Source organism: Thalia democratica, chromosome 2, assembly GCF_965202585.1.
Source record: "Thalia democratica chromosome 2, ktThaDemo2.hap1.1, whole genome shotgun sequence".
NCBI classification, from domain to species: domain Eukaryota; kingdom Metazoa; phylum Chordata; class Thaliacea; order Salpida; family Salpidae; genus Thalia; species Thalia democratica.
Window position 1 is genome coordinate 79704137 of NC_139166.1, and position 9568 is coordinate 79713704.

Below are 9568 nucleotides of genomic sequence, written 5' to 3' on the forward strand. Positions count from 1 at the left end.
AACTTGAATTTATGTATAAAAGTATTGAAACTTGATAAATTGTCTCATATTCAAGATCAAGAAAAAGCTAGACTGTTATTTTAATCATATTCAAAACTATTCTCTGTTTAAATAAGAGTAACCAAGCTGACCTGAATTATCCCTGATTTTTCTTTTTTTTCAAGCTAGTTTGAGTTATATAAATTAGTTCCGTAGTTTTTAAAAATTTTTAACTGTCCTGAGTTTCCTGTTTGTGGCACATCTCTAGTTTTACTATAAACTATTTTTTTGTAATTATATATTTTTTAATTATTGCTTTCAAAACTGGTTGTTGTGTTTAAAAAGAACAAAAAAAACTTTTACGAAAGGTCAACAAAAGGTCCAACAAAATTATTCATTTACATTTAGATATCTTTTAGGTTTTTTTAGTTCCACATCATGTTTGCTGCTGAAAACAGAACACTTACTTAATATCAGTTAATGACTATTACTAAGAGTTTTAATGTCTTTAGAACTTTCATTAAAGTTACTTAGCTTGTAAAAGAATGGTAAAATAAAGCTTTGATGTTTTCAGATAAAAACTAAATTTGTCAAATGATAAGATTGGATATACAATTAAATGCAAAATAAAGCACTTAGGCTGAATTTAACGTTAATGTAGAAATATGACGTTTAAATTAAAATAATTAAGAAACTTAAACTTAATTGAAAAGTTCTAAAAATTTCGTGCACCTCTTACTTAGAATAGTGAATTTTAAAAATCTGGGCACCCCAAAAATAAACTGTAATAAAACCTGATTTATGTTGTTTTATTTTTTAATAGTTTTCATTATGGTAAATTTTTAAGAATTTAAGAAAAAGATGTATGTTTAGACTCTATATATACTTTTATTGTTCAGGCAAAATAGTATTTTAACATTAACTTATATTAGTTTTGATTATGATCGGTAAAGTACTGGATTAACAAGAGTCATAACTTCCTATGGTCATAAAATTACTACTACGTAATATATTAAATACAAATAAAGAAACCTACAGTTCAGTCTAACTAACCTTGATGAAAATATTTTTAGAATTCGTGGTTTCAAAGATTCTTTCGACCAGCTATAAATTAGATTAACTCTATATACTTTTTTGGTTGTTAAATATATACCTAATTGATTAAGCAGGAAGTACTTTATATACTAGTTTTAAATACATTTACATATAACAATGAAACAATAAGTATATAATAATTAAACTTTTAAATATAATTATTACAGATATTACTGTAAAATAACTAAAATTTGTTTTGTTCCATTTAAATCTATTATGAGAAAAAGTTTTTGATAAAGGTTATTAACAATATAAAAATTATTAGTAAACTACTTTTAGCTAAGTTTTGACCGAAAATGTAACAAAACAACAATATTAATGTATGTTTAAAAAGATGTGATGAAAAATTACTTTATATAAATTTAAGGTACTACCTAATTTAGCTAAACACATTAAAACATATGTAAAAATTTCAAAAGACTACAGTTAAACAATGTTCATAAATAAAACAAGATATACAAAGCTTTTTTATATAAACTTTAATACATTTTTAAACAAACAGTTAATTTTTAACTTACCTAAAAGTATTATAAACTTATTAAAAAATTAAGATTAAACAAAATTTATCTCAGAATATATATGGACAAAATTATATATTACGTATTTAAACACAAAATAGAGAAGACTTAAAAAAACAGATATTTTTCTTAATAACTACTTTTTTTGAAAATTAAAAACATTTAAAGTTTAGCTTAACCATAAGACTAGTGCTACCTGTAGAAAGTTTTGAGTAAAATGATCAGCTCAGAATTTTAATGATAAATATATAGCTTATGTTATGCATGATTAAGCATGAGAAAATTGGTACAGTAGCTAAACTACATAGTGACATTACACAATTGTATTAATCTTTCGTAAGAAGCAAGTTATTGATCAAATATACAGCCTTGCTAAATTTCTAACATAAAAAAAAACATGTAATATGTGTAATTTAAGAAAAGAATAAGTATTTGTTTTTATATTTTATTAAATTAGTTAAAAAAACAATATTTAAGATTTACAACATAAAACACATGTTTCAAGAAATTAAAACCATCTGAGCTTTCGATTGTTTTACAAACAAATTATACTAGCTTGAGTTTGCAAGAAGTTACAGGCTACCCTGATTGTGAAACAGATCTAAATTATATTTATAACTTAAGCTGACAACTGAAGGAGTTCCAAAAAATTTCTCAGACACATAAAATAGCTTGATTAAATCATCTTGAATTGTTGGAAAACATGTGTAAAAGAATTAAAACAAAAAATAGAGTTTTAAGTAGTTAATCAAAGCTGAAAATCTAAAGAATTACTGAATATTTAAAATGACTTAAAAGCTAAACTGAAAGCGAGGGTACCACTGGTTTCTGAGAAATTTATTCAAGGTTTATAAATATCTTCCAGGTTTTTGAAGTAATTTTTTTAGGTTTACTTTACTTTGAAGTTAAGTTAACAGATAAAAATGGTAGTTAGTAGTATAACAAAAGTAAAAAGATACTTTGGAGCTACTTTCAATGCGTTTTTCAATTAAAAAAATGAGACAAAATTTGTAAAGAATATAAATTTTTCCAGGTTATTTTGTGACTCTTGTCCAAATTTCAAGGTTTTTTTTAATTTCTTAAATTGCAAGTACTTCTAAGTTTAAGTAGCCTAAACTGTTAAATTCCAGGTTTTTTCCTGAAATTCCATGTTTTTGTTAGCCATGTAAAAAAAAAAATAAGAAATATAGGTTTTAAAGCTGTTAAAACTAGTCTTAAATTTAACAGAATTTCAAAACAGTCAACCTAAATTATTTAAAAAATTATACATTAAAAGTTTAGACTGCTTAAGTTTTTACAATTCTGCATAAGTTTAAAATCATACCTTATTTCCAATTTTTTTATAACTTATTTAATCAGAATAAAACCGCTCATTATATTTTAAAATAAATAACTACTTATTTTAACAATCTGTAAAAAAAGATGAAGAAAAACAGTAATTACAAACTAAATATGATTTCTGCATTTAGTATGATAAAATTATTATTTTTTGTTTTTTTACAAAATAATGTAATTATACTTTGAATGAAGCTAAAAGTTCACAATGACCCATGAATTTGTTTTACTTTATCAAATTAGTAAAACAAGTAATTATTAAGATATTAAAAAAAAAATAAGATAATTATACCAACCTTGAGCAGTCTGAGTGTTTTAACAACTAAGTTTAATTTGCTTGAGTTTTCAGAAATTTCCAAGTTACCCGATTGTGTTATATTAATAAATTTAGCTGTGTATTCAAGGGGTCTCAAATTAATATATAATCTTAATTGAGCCATCTGAGTTTTTAGAAAAGATGTAAAAGAACAATAAAAACCTAAATTAATTACTGTATAAATAAAGAGACATAAAGCTAGACTATAAATCTGGGTTGCCACTGGTTTTTGAGAACTTTCTTCCAGGTCTTTATGTACTTCAAAATTAAAAAAAAAGACATTTTTGGGTCTAATTAAGTTAAATAGTTAAGTTAAGATTTAAAAAACATGATAAGTAGTAAATAGCAGTGAAATGATACTACAAAGCCACTTTAATTGCCTTTTTAAATAAAAATTAATATAATGATGACATTTTTGTTATTTTTAAAATAAACTTTTTGTAAATAACCACTTAAGTCAGCTTTAACCTAAATTAATCAAATAACATCATTTATAAGTGTTCAGACGACTAGCCTAAAGTTGTAACTCTGTATTATTCTTACTTTAAGCATATTTCCCAAATTTTTGATTAACTAATATATTCGTAGTAGTAATATAGTATAAGAAATCTGATTTGGTAGTAAATGTGATTAACTCTTTTATTAAAATAGTATGCTATTGTTTCTTGGGACACCCTTTTTTTCTTTTGGAATGGCTCCAAATTAGTGATGTACCGGACTCACTATCCGGGTCCGGGTCCGGCCGGATATTGCCATTTTTGTCTGATATCCGGATCCGGCCGGATTCTAGCTTGAGAAAAAATTCCGGATCCGGTTCCGGCCGGATTCTAATTTGAAAAAAAAGTCCGGATCCGGTTCCGGCCGGATTCTAATTTAAAAAAAAAGTCCGGATCCGGTTCCGGCCGGATCCTAACAGAGATCCGGCCGGACCCGGATCTAATTAGTAAAAAAGAGCATACTGAAAAGTATTTTTTCAAAAACAAACCCAGTGTAAATTAATAAGAGTCATTTTCGTCACTTAAAATTAAACACCTACCGTGATTGGCTCATTTTGTACACGTGACTAGTTTACATTTGTTTACATTTAAACTATGAAATAAAAATTTCAGAAATGCAACTCTTTACATATGTTGTAAAATTGAAAACTTTGGAATGAATACTTGATTATTTATTTTTTAAAGTTGAGCTCAGAGAATATTTAGAGTTAATACGGTTAAATGTACGAGCCAATGAGAATCATATGACGAAATGTTTCAAACTAAATACTGATGCAACAAAACATCAAAACATGACAGGCAGTTTATATGTAAGCAGTTAGTTAGTTTGGTGTGAAGCTTGAAGCAACAAAATATCTTGAACTTTTTTATGAATGCTTATTGTAAGTAGTGTTTTGTTTTAAAAGTGAATATTTCAACTGGTGTTTAATTGTTTAAATATCTAAGCCAGGTTTATAGTTTAATAGTTTATTAAAATTTTACAGTTTCTTGTTTACTAAAAGTTTTATTTGATTTTTAGTTTATTGTTTTAAGTCTTTTGATATAGATTTAAATAGCTTCCAGTTTTTAAAAAGTAATTAATAATTTTGTATATGCTAGTATTTCTTGTTGTGTTTTATATAAAAGATTCATCACTCAAAACTGTCGTGTCTGATTATAGAAAGTAGTCTCAGTTGGAATTTAGTATTTGTTAGATAATGATTAAATGAGGTAGGATTAAATTATGATGGGTAGTACTAATAAGTTAAGTGTACAACAATCAGTCCACAATTTTACTACCAAATTGTCAACCTTTGCTAGCTGTTCTACTGATTACTAGATTAAAGTAATTTTTTCAGTTTTTAAAAACCTCATTCTGACTCAGGCTTGTTTATACTCACTCTAGCTAGTTTTGTTGACATAAACAGTGGCAACCCTGCTAGTTTAAAATTTTTTGGGAATTTTAGAAAATCTTGGACTGCCTCAGGCTAGTTTAGTTTTTTGTAAAAACTCAGGCTAGTTTTCTTTTAGATTTTGAATGAGTTTGAGCTGATCCAGTTTTTAATATTTTGTTATTTTCTAGTGTATTTTATTCAAGAACTTGATTACAGATTTTTAATTGTAAGTAACACCTAAAATTGTAAACCTTGTGGCTAGCTGTTCTACTTAAAATTAGATTAAAGTTCTTTTTTTTCAGTTTTAAAAACCTCATTCTGACTCAGGCTAGTTTATATTAGTGATGTACCGGACTCACTATCCGGGTCCGGGTCCGGCCGGATATTGCCATTTTTGTCTGATATCCGGATCCGGCCGGATTCTAATTTGAAAAAAAAGTCCGGATCCGGTTCCGGCCGGACTCTAATTTGAAAAAAAAGTCCGGATCCGGTTCCGGCCGGATTCTGATTTGAAAAAAAAGTCCGGATCCGGTTCCGGCCGGATTCTGATTTGAAAAAAAAGTCCGGATCCGGGTCCGGCCGGACCCGAAATTGTGGGTCCGGTACATCACTACTCCAAATACACTTTCTTAAAGTAATCAATTACTAATACTAACAAGTTTTGTTTTACTTTGGTTATTGATATAACATGTCCTTCATTAAATGTTTTGATTTACTTTGCTATTAATATTTTTAGCATTTGTTGTACGTAAAAATATAAAAAAGGTGCATAACTGTGTTTCTGCATATTCAATATCCCTAAATTTACATTGCACCTAAGCAATTAATGAAGGATATGTTACATCAAAAACCAAAGTAAAAGGAAACTTGTTAGAGACTGTAATTTATAACTTTAAAAGAGTACATTTGGAGCCATTCCGAGGGAAAAAAAGTGTGTCCCAAGAAACATTATTATACTGTTTTAATAAAAGAGTAAATCACATCTACTACCAAATCAGATTTGTTATTATTTTTTTCTACTATAAATATGCTTAGGTTTATATTTTTTTTACTAATAAGCAATAAATTAAATAATTGTTAACATCAACTCCATACTTAGTAGAATGTGTATAATATAGCCCTTAGCAAGGTAAGAGTTTTAATATAATATATAGATAAAACTTTATACCTTGCTAAAAGTTCAGTCTTGTAAATAAAACTTATATAAGTAAATACAATTATAAACAAACTGTTATGAGTTTAAAACTAAATATAATTTGACAATAATCTTTTAAATTAGAGAATTAAAACATTTATACAAACTAAGAAATTAAGTATTAATTAATTTAAATGTATAACACTTTATAAATTTAAACTTAAATACATTTATGCAAATTGTATATTTTATTCGCGACCGGTTTCGTTGGCAAGAGATTGCGACTTTTTCAAGAAATAATAAAATATAAAACTGCATATAACAAGGTTAGTTAGTTATACTGTTGTTTAAAAACTTATTTATGCGTGAAGAATATAAACAAAAATAAAAATGTTTCATATTCAAAAATGTTGCATAAACTTAAACTTATAATAACGTGAAAACAATAACATACTTAAAGCTGAAAAACACTTAATACAGATAAACAGTTATTGTTTAATTAAATAAGAACTTTTTATATTTCAAAATAAAATTAGACTAATTTTATTAAATTTACATGCAGTTTCTATGAAAAATAGGTCTAGATCTTTTACTCTTAGAAGGCGCTCTCAATAATTATATTTTCTAATAACGAAAAGTGACTTAAGATGTATTTAATATCTATAACACCATGAAAATAAAATGGCATTACATCAGTTTTATCCTTTTAGTTGGGAACGGGTCTAAGTTGCACGACGAGACTAAATAGCACAGAATAAAATTCCACCAAGCTAAACATGCCTTAAGCAATATTTGCATGAGGGCACAAAGTTGAATGAGGAAACAAAGTTCCACGGAGACAATTTTCCACTAAGAGTCAACATTGAACGAGTTAAATTTTTGCACGAAAGTAAAATATTACTGTAAAAAAAACAAAAAAAAAATGAATTGAAAAAAATAATAAAAACTAATAAAACAAAGCAACCGACCGGGGTAAGGGTTAGGGGTAACAGTGATAGTAAAAAAAAAAACAAACAAATTGTTTTGTTAATTTAATTATAAACTTCACTACTTCAACTTTAAAAGATGTAGGTTTAGAACGTTCAATTAGTTATAAATAAATAAGTTAACTGGAGAATTTAAGTTAAAGTTTAACTTTTTTTTATTAGCTATGAAAATTAATTAGTGTAGTTGTCAAAAAGCTATAAAATAAACGTTATACTAATTTCTGCAGAAATAAACTCAGTTTAAACTAAAAAGATAGTGAGAGTTAGTATTTAGAATTATTTTTACAGTTGATCATTTTTTAACTTAAGTCTAGATATAAAATTAATATTTTATATAAAAAATATTTTCGAAACATTTGCTTTATTTTATGAACGAGTGACTATGCGTGGTTAATTACTTTAGTAGGGCAGAAAATTAATAGAATCGCCGAGACGCCCTTGCTCAAGCTGCTTCTACTCAAATCGCATCTGTTCGAGTTACCAGTCCTCGAGTTGTCTCTGCTAGAGCTCTCCCTGCTCGAGTTGACCGTGCTCTGCCTGTGCTCAAGTTGCCTCTGCTTAAGTTGCCTCTGCTGGAGTTTCCTCTTCTCTGCTTAGCTTTGTTTTCATTTTTAGTTTACAATGGCTGGTTGAAAATACTTAAGCCTGTACTGTTTTAGGAATTTTCAACTATGTGTACTTACCGCAAGATATTGATTTGCGGTAATTCTTAAAGAATTTTTTTTTGACTTCATTTGAACAGGCAGCTAAGAGTTTGCGGCAGTTTAGTGAGCAAAATGGTCGTTGTGTAAATTCGAGTTTATGAAAATATTATATTCTAAAAATTAAATGAAACCTTATAGATACTTAACTTTTACTTACAAAATATTGAGATAGTGTAACTACGACAGTTTAACACCCCACGCAACGCCCCTGTTATTCTTTTAGTTAACAAAAACAAAGTTTTCTATACCATTTAACTAGAATAAAAATGTGTAAACTTATATTTATAATTCTGATAATATAATATTTAAACTATGTAGTCAGCACTAAGTTCCTCAATTTATCAAAGAGTATATGTAGCTATTTTTAGTAACTATTTAAAATATCAAAGCTTTTTTTAGTAATATAACACACTAGTGCAATAAACGAGTTTTGTTCGTTATGTATGTACACATTTGTTAACTACTTTTTATAACTATTATTAACTATATACCAACAACAAGTATACTAACATATACTATTTGTTACTTGATAATTTTTTTTAAGTTTTGTATCTTGTATTATAAATTTCGTTTAAATCCGCAATCATTTCTGAACAGTAAGTTTGTAAACTAAAGAGTAAACATCTATGTAAATGATGGTAATATTTTAAAATATCTATTTTATTTCATATGTTTCTTGTTTAGAATTAATAGCATTTATAATTATCTATTAGTGTTTATTGGATGATGAAACTATTAAAAGTTCATTAAAAATATTTCACTTTTTTATACATTTATGATGTTAGAAAAATTTTAAAACAAATGTTTTTAGTTTTTTTAAGAATTTTTTCATTAAACTTTAGATAGTTTTATAAACTTTTACATAAAAAATTTATTATGGTTATTAATTTTTCAGCCATAATGATAAAAAAATTTGTTAACAAATTAATGCAGTTTTTTTTTAACAAAATTTTAAGTTTAGTTAACTTCATAACTTTCTCTTCAACTTAAGAAATAAAATCTAAATAATTTTATTTTAGTTTAAAAAATTAAACTACAAAATATATCTTTTCAGAGTGATGTTTTTTATCTATACTTTAACTTTTGTATGTTTAGATTCTTTGTTTAAAATCCCTAGTGTAAAACTTGTAAAAGTAAATTTATACAGCTATCTAAAAAAGTTTAGTTCTTATTTTATAACCATTATACTCTAAGGGTGTAGAAATTGTAAAAATTATCAAATAGTTATGTAATTAAAGCTTTAATTGTAACAGTTTCAAAATAAACTTTTTTAAATTAACAAAATTTTATAAACTAATATCACAGTATTTTAAATTGTAAAGTTTATGTTTTTCCTATTTTTTGTTTGAGTTAATACTAATAGATATTTAAAAACATTTAAGTTTTCTTATTTTCAGATGTTAGTGATTATTTTATAATTTTTTCATTATACTATGAAAAGTTTTAGAATCAATAAATGCACTTAAATTTAAAAATAAACAGTTAAAAATTTATAAAGGTAGTTTTAGTTTTATCTTAACAATAAAAATTGATAGAAATAATCAAAAAACACTACAAATTTTATTTTAAACTTTTGAATTATTATACTACAACAGTTCTTAAATTAATCTTACTTTTCCAAGGTAGATAA